Here is an 18,800-nt window from a genome sequence, read left to right on the forward strand (position 1 = left end):
ACTGATAAGAGCTGCAGGAAGGAGAAAATGGAGGACTAGGAGAATGGGACATTATTTTTCATGCTTTGACTAAAGGGCTCTTCTGAGTTAAGAAAAGGTCATTGGATACCCTGGAATTGGAGTTTATGGATGGTTGTGAACCACCATGAGGATACTGGGAACTGAATCCAGATCCTCTGTAAAACAGACAAGTGCTCCTATAAATGAAAAATCTCTCCATCCCTATTACCTAATTTCTTTAGCTCCATTTTCTTAAGTATAAGATTGATACTTCTGACAAAGTAGCATGATACAAGGAATGTACTGGATAAATGAGGTCAATATTCATAATCTTAAGGCTTATCATACCAATAAACCCCTCAACATATTATCTGTCACAAAGGAAATACTCGGGTACCTACATCAGAGGGCAGTTGGAAATATTAAATGTCCCCTCCTTGCAGTGTCTAACATATAGGGTTATCTAGTGAGGGTTAATAACAAAAAAAAAAATATAATAGGGAAAGCACCATCAAATTACTTGAAAACTTTAGAAAATGTAAAACCCAAAAATGCTGGTTATGGAACGGTAACAGCAAAGAGACTGTGGATGAGGGCTAGGGATGAGCCTGTTTGTCCAGGATGCTCAAGGCCCTGGGTTCTTCCCCAGCCCAAGAGACAGAGGGTAGAAGAAGCAAACAGGGGAGAAGCTAAGGGAAACTGGAAAACCAAAACCTGGTATCTTCATGTGGACTAATTCAGACCGATTTACCTAAAGAGATAATTTCCCGGATAATTGTCCTTCAGGGAGCCAATCTGAGACAGGACATGAAGTACTGGAGAAAATGAGAACAGAGGTAGAAATAAGGAGAATGGGGAATGATGACACATATATGAAGATGTCATGGTGAAACTCACATGTTAGCCAAAAAGTATTGTCCTTTAGTGATATTATCTTTGCAGCACATATAGTAACAATTTTTTGTTGTTGTTTGTTTCAGTTAATATTATAAACATTAGTTGCTTAAAATTAATTCAACCATTATTTTACAGAGGAGTCAAACTTTTCCATCTCTTCTATTCTCAACTCATATTTACATGCCAGTCATCTTAATGAAAAATATAATACATGTACAACTTTAGACATAGAGCAATGTATCTTCACCAGGTCTCGGGAGAAAATAAGCCTTTCTCCTTCCTAAGCCTCCTAAGTTGTCTAACTACTTAGAAGTATTTAACCCTCCTCTATTTAGGATCCTTGGCTCCTTTTATTATCTTTCCCCCAAAGAAAGCATCACAGTGAAATCTATAAATCATCCCACTGGGAGGCAGTGTATCACCATGGGAAGAAATGTTCTGAAATTAGGCGGAATTGGATTCAAAAGCAAGCACTTATTAGCTGAGTGATCTTAGGCAAATCATGTTAACCATTCTGAAATTATTAGTAAGTGAAAAGCCATCAATCAACTACTTCACAGGCTATTGTAAGAAGCCAAAAATCAGATGTTAGGGAGCCTACTATATACTCCCATGAACTAAGACAGTGCTGCAAATGATATCTTGTCACATAAAAATTATCATTAATGCAAAGCCAGCCTAGAGGAAACTGATAATTGACTATGTCTCTTACAAAATACAGCTCTTGGATATGAATAACAAGAACTGAGGACCACATTTGTAAAAGATCTAAGATTTGAATTCAATTACCATTTGAGAACCCATATAATACACCCTGTACAATGAAACAAGTACTTGAAATCAGATTTAAAAAAAAAAAAAAACTGCTCCTAAACTGACAAAGGCAACAATATAGTTGTATGAAATAAGCTTGAATATTCACCAACTTGGAATATTTATATTTACCAATACAGTTACCTCATTAGATTTGTATTTTTTTTCTATAGCACTTTGTTAACTGCCTGTGCAGCTATTAAAGGAACTTTCCTAATAAAATCCCACCTTGTCTAAATCATTTCTCTGCAACTTTTTGAGAATATTTACAACACCCAAATCTTAAGTCTACTAAATATTTTTCAATGAATAGAAATACTTTATGTATTGATAATCTAAACTCCAAATCGTGCATATTTTCAAGTAGGAAAAACCCATGTCACTGACAGGTTTGCTTTTCAAAAACATAACTACATATTTCTACTTCTCCATGAGCCATGGCCACACCACCACTTCCTCAATTCTCCTGCCAAGGGTAAAGGAATGTCTTTTGGCCTGAATGAGTGGTGGAGGCAGGAAGGAGCATACATCCCAGCAGAAAAATATTATAGCTTTGCAAAGATTTCCTGTTTTCTCTCCTGTACCACGGAATGGAAATTCTCAACGGTTAATGTCCCTTGCTATCATTAATATTATTTCTTTAGGACACGAAATATTGTTTAAATAAGAGAATATTAAAATGGAGTCTTTGTAGCACCAATCTAACAGCCATAAAGTCTGAAAATCAGCTACAAAGCAGAAGACATACTATTAAGTAAAAATGTCTCTGCTTTAAAAAAAAATAAAGAGGGTTAGAAATCTAAGAAAGTACATCCATATTCTAAAATGAAAGGATCTAAAGGCCTAGAAAGGTGGCTCAGCTGTTCACAGCACTTGCTGCTCCTCCAGAGGACACTTGTTTGATTTCCCAGTACCCAAGTGGTGACTCACAACATTCTTTTTTTTTTTTCCCAGTTTGTTTGTTTTTAGTTTTGGTTTTTTTGTTTTTTGTTTGTTTTGTTTTGTTTTTTGAGACAGGATTTTTCAGAGTATCTTTGGAGCCTGTCCTGGAACTAGTCCACAGACCAGGCTGGCCTTGAACTCACAGAAAGCCGCCTGCCTCTGCCTCCCGAGTGCTGGGATTAAAGGTGTGTGCCAACAATGCCTGGCTGATTAACAACTTTCTTTAACTTCAGTTTCATAGGAACTAATACCCTCCTCTTCTGTCCTTGAGGCACCCAAGAATCAAGTGATATGCATACATACATGCAAGCAAAACACCTATACACGTAAAATAGCATTCTAGGGAGTTATCATATACAGATGTAGAATATATTAAAAACAAATCTAGTATAATGTACTCTGCTAAAAATTTCACGTCAACGTTATAAGAAACCAGCAATAAACATTAAAATACAAAATGACTAGGGGGCAGTGGTGGCACACGCCTTTAGGCAGAGGCTGGCAGATCTCAGTGAGTTACAGGCCAGTCTGGTCTACAGATTGAGTTCCAGAACAGCTAGAGCAGTTACACAGACAAACCGTCTCAACAAAGACAACAACTGAGGATTTATCTCAGCAGTAAAGGAGCTTGCCTAGAAAGTGCTTGGTAGTAGGTTCAATCCCTAAAAATGGTTGAAAACCATTTCTAGAAACATCACTGTCTATAAAAGCCAGGTGTGGTGGTACAAGCCTGCAATCCCACCACTTGGAAAGTGGACACAGCTACATAGCAATTTCAATGCCAGCCTGAGTTAATAAAATCATGTCTCAATAACAAAACACGTGGCTGGAGAAATGGCTCATCAGGTAAAAACACTGACTGCTCTTTCTGAGAACCCCAAGTTCAATTCCCAGCCCACATAGTAGCTCACAACCATCTATCTGTAACTACAGTTCCAGATGATCCAATGTTCTCTGGCCTCCATGGGCACCAATCTTCTATATGGTTCACAGACATCCATTCAGGCAAAACATTCATATATATTTACACATTTATGTATATGAATGCTCTACATAAATATGTATGTAGCACCCACAGGTGAAAAAAGGGTACCAGACCACCTAGAAGTGGAGTTAAAGATGGTGGATGAACCACCATGTGGGTGCTAGGTAGGAACAGAAACTTGCAAGACAGATAAGTGCTCTTAAGCAATGAACCATTTCTCCAGCCCCAACAAATAGAATTTTTTTTTAAACAAGAATGGAACCAGCTGTGGTGGTGCACAACTTCAAGCCCAGTACTCAGGAGTCAAAGGCAGGAGGATCTCTGAGTTTGTAGCCAGCCTGCTCAACAGAGAGTTCTAGGACAGCCAGGGCTGTTACACAGAGAATCCCTGTCTTGAAAAGAAAAAGTAGTGGTACTCTGTTGTTCAAACTAGCCTCAAACTTGTAGTGCTGTAATTTTAGAAACACCTGTAAGAAGTCACGCCATACAACAGGACTCACATAGGAGGGTTTATTGGAAAAGGAGAGAAGGGGCAGAAAAAAGGGCATAGAGCAGGGCAGAGACTAGTCCCTAGGGATAAGAATGGTAGGGAGGGAGAGGAGGGGAGGGAAAGAAGGAGGAAGGGGAAGGGAGAGGGAGAGAAAGAAGGGGGTGAGAGAGGGAGGTGGGCAGGGCCCTTTTAAAAGAGAACGTAGTGAATGTGCACAGGTGGTGCTCTTAGTGGCTGCAGCTGAGGGTGTACCCTGTCAGAACTCCGAGGGCAGGCCAGAACAGATGCCTGAATACTAACATTCCTCTCTTTTTATTTACTATAAAAAGGTGAGGTGTTGAAAGGGGCGAGGACACCATGTTCTCAAGACTACTTCCTGCTGACCTGGGGGGCATCCTTCATCTTTGGGGGACCTGAGAAATCTGGGGTGCTGACCACGTCCTGGGTAGCTGGCTGTTTCACTGCACTGTGCAGGTTCTGTGAGGTGCCTCTTGGACCTGGCAAAATGCTGTTCGAGGTAGATCCAAGTAGACTCCCTAGGGCTTACAGCACCTGATCTTTTCAATCACCACATCACCCAGATGTGTTTGATAGTCTTGTACCTCCAGCTCTGTGACCAACAGCTGGTAGCCCTGCAACAATAGCTGATTAGGAATGATCAGTGGGTCTCCAAAAACCAACCCAATGAGAGCAAGGAGGTATAGATGATGATGACACAGTTCCCATGAGTTTGATGGAGAAATAAGACCCAAGGGTCTGCCATTCTTACAGTCCCAGGAATTCAGAGAGGGTCAATTTTGAGATGGCACAGGCTGCTCAGTGCAGAGCAAGAGAAACATAGTTGCCTGCCTGGTAGCAGGACTTGAAGAAAAGCCAGCAAACAAGGAGAAGACTGGGCTGGAGAAATGAAGCCTCACATGCAGGGGAATGGTCAGAAGCTGGTAGCCCCAGAGGCCCTACTGCCAATATTGAATGGAAGGCAATGCCATCAGTGAAGGAGAAAGCAGATTTGTTGCAGGTGGAAGAGCGTGGATCTATTCAGGGTGGAAAATAAGGGTAGGGTCCCAACGTGAAGTGATTACCTTTTAGTGAGCTCTGCCACTAAACATGCTGCACGAAAAAGTTAATGTAAGAGGTTTATTGGGGATGGGGGGAGGGAAGCAGAAGTGTGAAAGGGTAAAAGGCTGATACCTACTCCCATCCATCAGGATCACTGGCAGAATGTTGCAATGGTCCCATAAAATATCAAGATATAAAGTGCTGAGAAGCAGATTTTTGGTAGGCTAATTCCCCATGAGTGAGGCAGAACAAGATCCAATGGCTTTTATCAAGCAAGGATCAAGACAAAGGTACAAGTTGCCCAGTGATTCATTATTCAAGTAGCAGGACCCAAAGGACCCAAGGGTCCAAGAAATGACACAGGCACAGGCCACCCAGTAAGTCCTCAGGCAAGAGCCATGACTGTCTGTTACCAGAACTTAATGAGGCCAAAAGGGGGAAAAAAAGAAAATCACTCAGACTAGAGTCCTCATTCGAAATAGCCAGAGGTAGGGGAGTGGCTCTCCAATCATGCAGGTTTTGGATGTTGAAACCCAGCAATCCAGAGAAGTGAGACTGTGGAATGTGGACCAGTTTCCAGGATCCCAAGGTGTCTCAAACTGCCTGCGGGCAGGAGGAAGCCTTTCCCAGTCAGGGAACCAATGTTGTCATTTTAAAAATGCCGTGAAGCCCCGCCATACAACAGGACTCACAGAGGGAGTTTATTGTAAAAGGAGAGAAGGGGCAGAAAGGGGGAGGGGGGCAAAGACCGGTCCCTGGGGACAAGAGCGGTGGAAGAGAAAGAGAAAGGTAGAAAAGGAGAGAGGGAGAAAGACAAAGATGGAAGGTAGACAGGGCCCTTTTAAAAGGGAACATGGTGAATGTACACAAGTGGTGCTCTTAGTGGTCGCAGCTGAGGCCATATCCTGTCAGAACCCCAAGGACAGGCCAATACAGATGCCTGAAAATCTAGGCTCAACATCCTCTTGCCTCGGCCTCCCAAGTACAGGCCCAAGTCACTGTACCCCAGTAACAAATATTTCATTGCTTATTGCTTTTACACAGAAACATAATACAAATTGGAAGGCCTCAAACTTTTGGATAATGATAAATGCTGTAAGGAACAATGGGAATCTGTTAACTCTGATTATTAACCACCAACAATGAGCATTCCAAGGTAACATTAACATGCTGTCACTTTTCTTCTAACAATTTTCATAGTGAGCTGTATTTTTTGTTTGTGTTCTTGTTTTTCAAGACAGGGTTTCTCTGTATAATCTGTCCTGGAACTCACTCTGTAGACCAGGCTGGAATCAAACTCAAAGAGATCACTTGCCTTTGCCTCGTGTCTGCTGGGATTAAAGGTATGCACCACCACCACCTGTAGAACGCTGTATTTTCTAGTAACTATCACTATTTCTAATAAAGATATTCTGCCAAAACTGTCTTAATGAGAGGGGGAAGGTGGCAGAGTGGTGGCCTAACACACAAGAGGCCCTGGGTTCCGTCAGGCACCACAAAATGAGAAAAGGAATGGCACTTGGGAGACTGAGACAAGAGGATCACAAGAATGAGGCCAAAAGGGATTACCCAACCATATAATCTTTAGAAGAAAAATACCTAAAGAGCAACTATATATAATACAGGACAATTTTTTAAATAACTTTTGCCAGATGAGGTGACACACACATTGTTTTTCTGTTAGGCACATACCTTGTTTGTTTGCTTTTCAAGACAGGATTGTCTCTGTAACTTTGGAGACTGTCCTGTAACTCGATCTGTAGACCAGGCTAGCCTTGAATTCACTCCGATCCAACTATCTCTGCCTCCCAAGTGCTGGGATTAAAGGCATGTACCACCACTGCCCAGTGTGTGGCACACACCTTTAATCCCAGGGTCAAGGAGACACAGATGGATCTCTGAACTTTCTGTGACAAATTAGAAGCCAGCCAGGGGTAAACAGTGAAATTTTGTCTCAAACAAATGAGAATTTTTATATATTTTACTGTGATACAGTCCAACTAATATTATTAAGGGGACAGAATAAAGCACTACCCATTTAATAACAAATCCTTGAGAACCCGATGAGATACACACATATCTTGTGTTGTATGCATGAGACCCTGAATTCAATCTCCAACATTACAAAAAATTGGATATTGTGTCCCAATACTACTGAATCTCTGTCTTATACCTACACTCAAGAGTTTTGTTTGTTTGGTTTTTGATTTTGGAGACAAGATTTCTCTGTGTAACAGCCCTGGCTGTCCTGGAACTCGCTTTGTAGACAAAAGTGGCCTCAAACTCACAGAGATCTACCTGCATCTGCCTCCTGAGTCCTGGGATTAATTAAGGATGAGAACCACTGCCACCAAGCTACATTCACACTTTAAAAGCTAAAATAAACTTTAGCTGCATTGCTTTAGATACATCAATAGACTTTTTGAGCTGGACATGGTGCACACCTTTAATCCCAGCTCTCGGATGGCAGAGGCAGGTGGATCTCTTTGACTTCAAGGCTACCCTGTTCTACAGAGCTGGTTCCAGGACAGCCAAGAGTACAGAGAAAGCCAGTCTCAAAATACAAACAAACAAACAAAAACATCCGGTACATCATTCCAGACCATTCACGAGCCTCCACCTCATCTTTGAACTCTAACTATATAATTGCCAGTAAGGTCAAAAATAATTGCATTAACTTCATATGATAAATGTCTCCAAGCTCCTTCCCTCAAGTTGCTAAAGCAGGAAGATTACAACTTGGAGGCCAACATGGGCAAATAAGTGAATTCAAGGATAGCCATAATGACAGAGAGATCCTATGTCAAAACACAAGAACCGGGGCTATAAATCAATAGTGAAGTTCTCCCCTGGTTTATGTGCTGAGGCTCTAGATTCAATCCCTAGCACTACAAAAATCCCCTTCCCCAAATTAACCTTTGCCCCCAAGTCACAATACAGTCCACATATTCCTTATCTGATCAGAAATGCAAGTTTCATTCCAGTTTTCTTATACAAAATTTTAACAAACTAAGCAAATTAGTATACAGAACTACTTAATAGTAACTCATTCTTATTGGTAAGATAGTGGCTGCAACAAAATCTCCAAAAATGAAGTAATTAAGGTCAAAAATGAAAACAGTCAATGAAATAGTAAGCAACCAACTTATGGAAACAAACGTGGAAGTCCTCTATAGATGCGATGAGGGATGGTAATGGTGAGGCTCAGGAAGCAGAGGCAAGTGAGTCTCTTGAGTTGAGGTCAACCTGGTCTACTGAGCAAGATCCAGGACAACCAGGACTATGCAAAGAAACCATATTTGGAAAGACGGACAGACAGAGACGGGAGGGAGGGACAAAAAGGTCAGATCTCATATGGTGGCATAGGCCTTTAATCCCATCTGCATTCAAGGCCAGCCAGGGTTATGTAGAGTTCCTGTTTCATTAAAAACAAAAAGTTTTAAGCAGAAGATCAAATCTCTACCACTTCCCTACACTCAGCAAGAAATATGCCTTTTCCAGAATTCGCATTTGGTAATTAATTTGGCAGGGAAGAAGATACCACATACATGTATAGTCCAGAAATACATCACAAAAGTAAAAGCGTGGTAAGGTTGGGGGGGGGATAAGAGGACTGGGTGCTGACTGCCTTAGAAACACTAAATGTTAGTGTCCAGGCATCTGTACTGGCCTGCCCTTGGGGTTCTGACAGGGTATGACCTCAGCTGCAGCTACCTTGCATGTTCATTATCTTCCCTTTTAAAAGGTGGGCCTTGCCCACCTCCTGTCTCAGTCTCTCTTCCCCACATTCGTCCCCAGTGACCCCTCTCTGCCTCACTCTCTCCCTCTTCTCTCTCTTCAAAGGAGCCTTGTTGCATGGCATGACTTTTCTTACAACACTAATAGCAACAGCTGTACCTCTGAGTGCCATGTGTCCTCGCCCCAAAGAGAACTATTTCATTTCTGAAGTGATATGTGCAAGTCCTAACTCTCAAATTATGTTCCAGGACCATTTTCACTTCAGGCAAGCCTCTAAACTACAGCGTTTCCTTGGGTTTTCATAACATCCCTCCCTAGTCCCAAGTGATGCCTTTTCTCTTATCTGTCTTCTCAGTGGGACTCCATGAAATACTGCATCAATATTTCTTAATAGGAAAATGATAAAGGAAACGTGAATAATACATAAGGAAAATAAACTCAGATGTTGTTATGTTGGTGATTTTTTTACTTGTTTTACTTAGGTAAAAGGAAGTTACTTTTTTGACATTAAGTAAGACATAATCACCCTAGTCAAATAACTTCAAAAGAGTGTACAAGAAATTCTACTGGGTTTTAAACAACAATGCTATCTTGTCTTTTACTGTTGCCCCCGTACCAATAAAAACTTACCCCAAAGAATAAAATTTAGCAAACTCTCTGATTACACAATTTAAAGTAGTTTAAATCACTTTCATACCCATACAAATCTCTACAGGGGTTTGGGGTCCCTTCTTACCAATTACTAATTGGGCAAGTTACTAGGCCTTCATGTTTCCTCTTCTGAAAAAGGGTCTATTAATTAGGGTCATCATATATCCCAGTTTCTCTGGGACAGTCCTAGTTTATGCTCTTTTCCCAGCATGCTGTCTTAATGACCTCTCTTACTCTCAAAAGTACCCTAGTTTGGCAGGGTGTAGTAACTCATGCCTAAAATTCCAGCACTCAGGATGCTTAAGAGGGGAAGATCTCAATGACTTCAATTCAAGGCTAGCCTGGATTGGACAAAGAATTCTAGGCTAATGTAGACTACATAAAATACCTTGCCCTATAAGGTTGGGCATGGTAGCACACACCTTTAATCCTGACACTTGGGAGGCAGAGACAGGCAGATTTCTGAGTTCCAGGCATCAGTCTATATAGTGAGGTCCAGAACTGCCAGGGCCACATAGAGATAGCCTGTCTCAAGAAAAAACTAATGAAAGAGAAAAACATGAACCATGCAGTTGTAATGCCTCACATGATTATGAAAACTGAGTGTTGTAATACATGTGAAGCATTTGTAATAGTACCTGGCATATAATAAGAGTTTAGTTAGTATCAGTTACTATCAATGTCTTAATTATGGAATAAAAATGTTCTACAATATTCCTTCCTGATAAAAATCAGACATTTAACTTTTCACATTCATTTTTGTTGTTGTTGTTGTTGTTTTGAGAGAAGGTTTCTCTGTGTGACTTAACTGCCCTGGAACTCACTCTGTAGACCAGGCTGGCCTTGATCTCACAGAGATCCACATTAATTACCACTACTCAGCCTACATTCAGTTCTTTAAAACACCTCAACAGCACTAACTGCTTGAAATCAAATACTAACAAATTTATCAGAGAAATGGCAATATCATCAAATATATTCACATCTTATCACATATAAGGTTTTAAGAGGCGATATCACAATTCTTAGCAAGAAAATAACTATGAAAATCAATCTCTGCTTACAACCAAATCAAGCCTTATATACTAATAACATTTGTAGCCATGGTTCTTCAGATTACCTACAGAATTCATAAAACAGGAATATTTTTGGCATCTATCTTTTTGTCAAGATGAATAGGAAAAACCAACACACTGCATACAATGGGCACCTTGGGTTATAATTATGTCATGGAAAATTAGTTGTTGGTATAAATGGAATACAAAAAGGAAATATGGATGAAAATATTCAATACTGGGTCAGTAAGTGGTGGCACATGCCTTAATCCCAGCACTCAGGAGGCAGAGGTCGGTATATCTCTATGAGTTCAAGGCCAACCTAGTCTACAGCCATCTCACTGACCCCAAAATAGAATGTTTACCATGCAGCAACTCACCTGATCCTGAACAAAGATCTGTAATTATCTTGTATTACATGAGAAAATCTTCATCTTATAAATAAAATTAAAGCAATGAAGATTGCAGACCTAATCTCAGTAAGAGAAACATCTGACTTTAGCAAACAGAAAGTCAGAAAGGATTTGAGGTCAAGCTAATCAGGGTGTGATTTGGGAAAAGTCATTTACTATCACCTAGAACCTCAACTTCCTCATCTGTAAAATATCCTTTAAAACACATATTGCAAAGTTTATGAGAGGATTCATACTAAAATAGGTTTCTGACACTCGAAGAGATGGCCCAGTAGTTAAGAGTGCTGGCAGCTCTTGTACACAACCGGGTTCAATTCCTAGAACCCACATGGCACCTTGCAACCTTCCTCAACTACAGTTCCAAGGGATCCAACACCTTCTACTGGGATTAGACCATGCACATGTGCAGTACACACACTTACATGCAGGTAAAACACTCATCCACATAAAATGAAATAAAAATAACAATAATCCCAAAGGAACCCAAAATATATTGAAATTACTTTTTAGATTAGCTCAGATTTCAAATTACAGACCACTATATTACAAAGTTACTCTTGCAAAAGTATAAAGATAGCTCAACTTGCCAACATTAAACAATGAAAATTTACTTGACGCTTATTTTTAAAAGGAATTTCATTTTTTAGTTTTACATGAAGTTGTTAAGCGTTTATAAAAATCTCTTTTAGTTTGTCAAGTCTAAAGTACTATTCAATTAAAAAAAATACAAGCATGGCATCAAATGTCTGTAATCCCAACACTAGAAAGACTCAAGTAGGAAGATCACCAATTTGAGGGTTCCCTGGGATACAGAAGTAGATTCTGTCTGAAAATAAGTAAATAAACAAGCAAAGAAACCATTATATCCACCTTCTCTGGAGAGAGAACAAAACAATTTGTTTAATTTCTTAACTAACTTTCTCTTCTTCCAAGATAGAATCTCACAGAGCTGTTCTAATACTCAACTGTGTCCCAAATTGGCCTCAAATTTACAGCAATCCTACCTCAGCCTCCTAAGTGCTCAGATTACAGGTGTGAGCCACTGTGCCTAGCAACACTCACTTCCTGAAGTCTACTAATCAGTATCAAAGAAGTACAGTAAACATGTATTAATAACCCTATTCAGGAGGAAAATTCTCTGTAACAGATTAGCAAAGAAAGAAGCTAAAGATGTATCCTTTTTTAAAATTCATATATACAAAACCCAGTCCACAAAGCCACATTACTTACACAAAAAAATAAAGAGTATTTAGTTAAATGCAAAAAAAAATGCACTTCAGGAGACTGAAAATGAAAACCGACAATTTTATTTCTTCATATCTCTGCCACCATAACATGTAAAATCTACCATTTGTGACAAATACAAAGAATTATTATACAGGCACAGTATGGAACTACACACAAAAAGCCCTGAGCATAAATATTGAATGTAGAAAACTAAAAAAAAAAAAAAGAAGAAAAATGCAAACTACTTTTCAACAGTAATTTTATAGCTCCTTTTTATTCTCCAACAGTCACATTTCAATATACACTAAAAGCTAACTAGAACTACACTAATAGTGCATTGCTAATTAGGACTATCCCTTTCCTTTGCTATTTATTATCCCAACTACAAAATAGTGCTCCTCTAAATAACAAACTGTATATTTTAATATAAAGCTTAGGTTCAAAAATAAATTTCAACATAAAAACTGAAGAGTTGCATCTCTCATAGAGAACTGGAAGCAAAATAAAGATGCTGTCTACTGTGTACAGCATTCCCAAAGGACTGTGGTGATTGTGTTAAGCATGCAGAGTATTAAACATTACTGAAGTGACCATGACATATTTTCACCTCTAACCTTGTATTCCCAAAGGAGATTTGAGCCTGATCCTAGACCAAGCCCCCAATTTTACTTCATACAAATGATAAAAAAATAAATGCTGCATTTAATTTCATTAAAATTGTTTTCACATTTTGACTTTAAAAAACCCCTCAACTCAACTTCAAGGCTGCCAAAACTCGTAATTTGTTCGCTACTGCCTCACCACAAAAAAAGTCAAATCTATCAAATTTCATGCCACGTCTTCACCATCTACTTAACAATATTTGCATAGGAATAAAAATTTGAAGCCAGAAATCTCCCTTCTCATAACATCCTTGTAAAAACTAATGATACAAAGTAATAAGAGTTCAGAAACGCTCTCAGACTGGGGGAAATTTTTTCTACAATAACTGGGGAGTAAACTTTACCAAATAGAAAAATAAAATGCTCATTGCTTTGGATTCCCTCCAAAACTTTAGCAGATATTTAAAATTGCATCTAACAGAGGAACAAAATAAGCTTGACACAGAATGGTAACACCAAATTACAGAAAGCAAGACACTTACCTTGGACTTTGGGAGCAAATACACTAGTTAAAGGAGACCAAGGGTCTTAATTTTAATTGCATTTTACTGCTGATAGCAATATTGAAAATGTTCTTCAAAGAAATGAAATAGTTTACATATCAACTTGTAAGTAGTTAGAACAGCAGATTGTTGGGGAGGGTACATGATTTTCTAGGTAAACATTCAATTTCCTACTGGTTTACAAAGAAGAACCCTCTCTACCCTGCCTGTCAGTCTCAGATACCTTAATAATACTACAGTTACTTCCCAGTGGGAAGGAATGGCTAATAAGTACATTTCTTTTCCAAGCCACTTCTCTACCTAGTCATTAAACACCAAAGGCTGAAACTGAATTCAGCCATGTCAATCTTCCTACGGGGAATGCTCCCTATGGCACCCCAATCCCTTCCACTGTGGCTTACTCCAACTGCCAAAGCCCCTCCTATTAATAGTAAATCCCTCTCATACTGACTCACTGCAACTCCAAGTTAATGAAACAGACACCAAGAAGAATGTTTTAAATGTACAAATGGAATTTCCTGTTTTCAAAGCAAAGAATCAAAAGGAAAGTAATGAGGGCTAGTTACATTGAAAGTCGATCTAATTTACAAGAATGTATGTTGTCTCCCCTATACTGCCTGTTTAAATATTTTTTTCAAAGTTGGTACGCTAGGCATTATGTAATTACCTACACACAAGCCTAAGTTTCACGTAAATGACTTAAGACATGTAAATATAATAAAGAAGTCAGCCCATCAAAGTGCAGAGACTCGGAGATTTTTTTCCTTCCAAATTCCTCCTCAACTACAGAAATATTCGAGCACATGAAAAAGCGGAGTAAGTTAACAATGAGCCCAGAACTCACGTAGCTACAATAATCAACTGACAGCCACTTGTCTTTTCATCTCTGTCCTCCTACTCTTCTTATCTTCAAAGACACAAGTGCTCAGTAAGGACAGTGAGAATAACCCCAAGGCAACAAAGTATCAAACTAGCATGTTAAAAAGTCAAAAATATTACAATGTTACTAAACAAGCACCCAGCACAACTCCTAGATAGTCAAATTTAAGAATTCAATTAAACACATAGAAATAACCATCTCTAAGAATTTTAATCAAGCCCATCAGACCCAATGAGTACATTTTAATTATATTTTAAAAGGATAAATAAAAATACGAGGTGAAAATGAACCTAAAACATTTGCAATTAGCTGGAATTCACCCAGCACTTGATCTTAAAACCAAAAAAAAAAAAAAAAAAAAACCAAAAACAAAAACAAAAAAACCCGACTATTTAACATAATGTGTCATGAAATTACAATTCAACCACTTGAAAAACCGCTGAACACTTATGCCTTAACTGGTCCTTCTGATCCCTAATTATAGATTGATATCAATGTAGAAAGAAAACCAGGCATTTTGACGTAAGTGGTTTAAAATGTTCAAAATTAACCCCCACCGTTCATTGAGAAATATATGAAAGCAAGACCAAACTACCTGAATTGTATGTCGTTAAGCAGAAATGTATCCACTTTCCAGGGCCATCAAGAAAAAAAAGAGCATATTAAGTTCACATATACCCTTAAATGCAACGCACTGGGCTCCAGACAGAATTAGGAGACCGCCTCCTGCTTTTGCTCCTAACCAATACGCATAGAGAGAAGGTTGGCAGGAAAGTGCAGCGAGGACAGTAACAAACACCAGCAAGCTCCCGAGCAGGCCCCGCTCGAGCCAGGAATGACGCACTTCGGTAACCCGACTCTTTCTCCCCTCCACCCCCCGCCCCCAGCAGCGGTGCTGACACCGCCAACAGCCCGGAGTAGGAAAAAAGACAACAGAAAAAAAGGCAAAGCTTGGACCGCACCAGGTTTCATTAAGAAACCTCTATTATTCCTCTTTCGACACTAAACACCAGGACTAAACAGGAAAAGAAGCTTCGTGCTTAAGCAAGTCCCATCATGGTGGTTTAAGTCACTAAATTAAGCTGATAATGAGTCCAATCCACAGAGACATATATACAGGGTGTGGCTGCTGTGAAATACGGCGGTCCGTGGGAGAAAGGGGGTACGGAATTTACACTCCACCGTGAAGGGAAGATGGGGCTTACCGGGGTCGAGGAGGAGGAGGAGGCGGCCCGCGCATTTTAAGGAACCATTGCAAAGCAACACAAGCGTCTCCTTTACTTAAACCTAACCCCACAGATCAAAAGTTTATGATAGACATAGCACAGAAGCTGGAAATAATCATTTAATCAAAAAACATGACCCTCAATTTACAAACTACATCAAGAAGAATGGAGGAGGGAGAGCGAGGGGGGAGGCAACAACATAAAAAACATCCTAGGCCACGGAGGAGAAAGTCTCCCAGACCGGATGAAACTACTAATGCAATATTAAAAATTCAAGACCAGCACCAAAGCACGAAAAACAAAAAAAACAAAAAAAAAAATCACACGATAACCCATTACAGTTGAGGATTAAAAATAAAATGACATATAACACCGAGGAGCAGAAACTAAATGTCGAAAGTACAGCGGTTCATAAGAATAAAATAAAAATAAAATAAAAAGCTAAAGGCAAAACAAGACATTCTCGCGGCGGGAGGGAAAGGGGGAAAAAAAGGCCGAAATCCACAATACGTTTACGATTCTAGGCCAGAAGAAAATGGGAACGGGGCTCAAAGTTTTGCGGAACTACTTGATGCTGTTTCCCACACCTTCTCTCCCATGGCCCATCCGACCCTTTTCCTCCTAAAATTGCAGTCCACAGATCTCCCGATACGAGCGAGAAGAAAAGAGAAAGTCGCCCTGAAGCCAGAATAAAAGTGTGGAGGGAAACCAGAGGCTGCCTACCTGGGGCAAGGATCAGCTCAGTTCGTGCCTTGAGAAAGACAGTGCGGGTGGGGGTGGGAACGCAAAAGCAGCACTAAAACTAAAACAAAAGTGGCGCCAAAACCCCCCAACAAACAGCCTTCCACTCCCGCCCTTCCCCCCCTCTCCGCCCATGCCAGGCAGGCAGGGCCCCCCTTCGGGGCAAGGTCTGCGCGCGGGGGGACCCGCCGCCGCCGGACCCCGGCCTATGGCGAAGATCGGCGCCCTCAGAAAACTGACCGAAGTCGGGGCCTCCTCGGAAAGGATGGCGAGATCGATGCCAACCGCTTGGCCCAAGCGGTTCCCCCACCACGCGCCGGAGAGGATGGGGCGGGGGAGAGAAGCCGAGGGGCCCGTCACATGAATGTTGTTCCCTCTCTAGGAAGGGAGGAAGAGAGGGAGGGAGGGAGGGAGGGAGGGAGGGAGGGGAGGGAGGGGAGGGGAGGGAGGAGGGGAGGGGAGGAGGGAGGGGGGCCCGAGGGAGGGGTGTGAGCGGAGTCGCTTTTCCCTCGGCCTGCCTCCCTCCGTCCGAGGCCCAAATCCACAGCTCGCCCTCCCCTCCCCTCCCCTCCCCCCGGGTCCCCAGCACCCACCATTTTGCTCGCTTCCTTCCCCGCCGCAGCCCAGCGCGCTCTCCCAACCCCCCCCCGCCCCCCGAGACGGACAGACAGACACACGGACGCACAGACACACGCCCGGCCGCGGCCTCCCCTCGCCCCCCCCCACCCCCCACCCCCCCCCCGGGCTGCGATGGCGCCCCCGCCCCACCTCCACTGGGGGGGTCCTCCGTCGTCCCCCCCGGCCCCGGCCGCTTAGGAGGCCCCCGGCGGAGAGGGAGGCGCAGCGAGCGCTACGCGGAGGCGCCGAGCCTCCATCTTGCGCCGCCGCGCGATCTCCATTTTGGGCCACCCATGGGGGGGGGGGGTGGAGTGTGGGGGGGCCCTCGGCGGGGGCTCCCCGGCCTGGGGGGGGAGAGGGAGGGAGGGGAGAGCTGGCCGCAGCCGGGGGGTAGGTGGGAAAGGAGCGGCGGCCGCGGCCGGGAGGAGCGGGCGGGGCGGGGGCGAGGCTGGAAGTTGCTGGCGAGTGTGGGGCTACGGCGGGGGGGGGGGAGAGGGGGGAGAGGCGGGGGCGGCGGCGCGGTGCTCCCCCCCCCCCGGGCCCAGCCAGCCGCTCACTCGCACGGAGCCCTCGGCGGGCCGGGCGGCGGGCAGGGCGGCGGCGAGGGCGGCGGGGGCGCCCGGTCCCCCCCCCCCCCCACCCCGCGGCCGCTCTCGCTCTCCGCGCCCCGTCTGCAGCACCCACGGCTCGCGGCGGGCCGCGCGCCCTCCGCGGGTGCCCCTCCAAACTTCTAGAAGCTTCGCCTCCGCCATTTTATAACTTACCTCCCCCCTCAGCGTACGACAGAGGCCGCCCGGAGACTGTGGGCCTCCCCGCTCCTTCCTCCTTTTCTCAGGCCGGGGGCTGCTTCACCCCTGGGCTGGGACAAGAATCTTTTTGCCCCTTCCTCTTCTTTACACCCTTGGATTCTACTCAGGGACGGAGGCTCCCGCGGTTCTAGCGCGGTGGGGGGGGGATTTGAAAGTGGCGGTCGGATCCGGCGGGGGGGTTCTTTTTTTTCTCTCTTTCTTTTTTATTTTTTCTTTTTCTTTTTTTTTTTTTTTTTTTCTTTTTTTTTTTTTTTGGTGACGCTTCGGGATTGTTTGGGGTGTTCGCTCTCCGGCGACTTGGAGGCGAATGGAACGCGCAGGCGCCATCTGTCGGCCACCAACCCGCGCCCAGCTCCTGTTGGGAGGGAGCGGCATCTAGCGGCAGGCAGCTGCCATTGCGGCGCGCGCCTCCCACCCAGCATCCTCCTCCCTGGCGCCAACCAATGGCGAGCGACCGACTCCCGGCTGCGGCGTCTCTGACGCCGCCTGTGAACTGGGCGCCCGCCCGCAGGGGCGCGCCGCCGACTGGGGTAAACAAGGTGGCGTGCCCGCGCCTCACTTACTCATTCGTTGGGACGCGCTTCCTCCCGGCGCGGAGTGGCTGGGCCGCGGCGGCTGCGGCTGCGGCGCCAGGGAGGAGGTCGCCCGGAGGCCAGGAGCGGGGTCCGCCCCAGCCTGGCCGTGGGAATTCCGGGGCTTGGCGACCCGATTGTCCCACTCCTCCGCCCCCTGCGCAGCCCCAGAGTGGCAGGACAGCACCCTTTGAAGCTGTCTCCTCCAACACACCCATCCCACCAAAGGGCCCCCGGGTCCTTTTCTACACCCCCTACACTTAGCACCCAAACAACCCAACTCTTGCCATCGGATCCCAAGGGATTCAGGGTTTTTTGTTTGTTTGGGAGGGGGGGACGGCTTTGGATATGGGGGAGGTGAAGGGTGCTGATTCTCTTTACCAGGAAGACTCGTGAGGGGGTAGGGGATGTATTTGTTATTTTTCAACTGACAATTCCTGTTCCGAGAAAATGTGGTCTCTATCCTCAAATTCTAGGAGACTTGGGGAACTAGGCTACTAGGGTAGTCCGGCCGCTCAA

The 18,800-nt window shown here is 43.5% G+C and overlaps 1 protein-coding gene across 4 annotated transcripts in view; it reads right to left on the minus strand.

Annotated features, from left to right (window-relative positions):
* The window catches only part of Stag2 (stromal antigen 2), a 114,818-nt gene extending 98,197 nt beyond the window's left edge, over nt 1-16,621 (minus strand). The window contains exon 1 of one of the 4 annotated variants that reach the window (XM_051179094.1): nt 16,523-16,621. The gene's annotated coding sequence lies outside the window, so the exon portion shown is untranslated. Of the gene's footprint in view, nt 1-14,910; nt 15,062-16,264; nt 16,367-16,522 lie in introns of those variants that run through there. The other 3 variants (XM_051179097.1, XM_051179096.1, XM_051179095.1) reach the window with 3 other exon arrangements.
* Nucleotides 16,622-18,800: the final 2,179 nt, after the last annotated feature.

This window comes from Phodopus roborovskii, unplaced genomic scaffold (assembly GCF_943737965.1).
Source record: "Phodopus roborovskii unplaced genomic scaffold, PHOROB, whole genome shotgun sequence".
Taxonomy (NCBI): domain Eukaryota; kingdom Metazoa; phylum Chordata; class Mammalia; order Rodentia; family Cricetidae; genus Phodopus; species Phodopus roborovskii.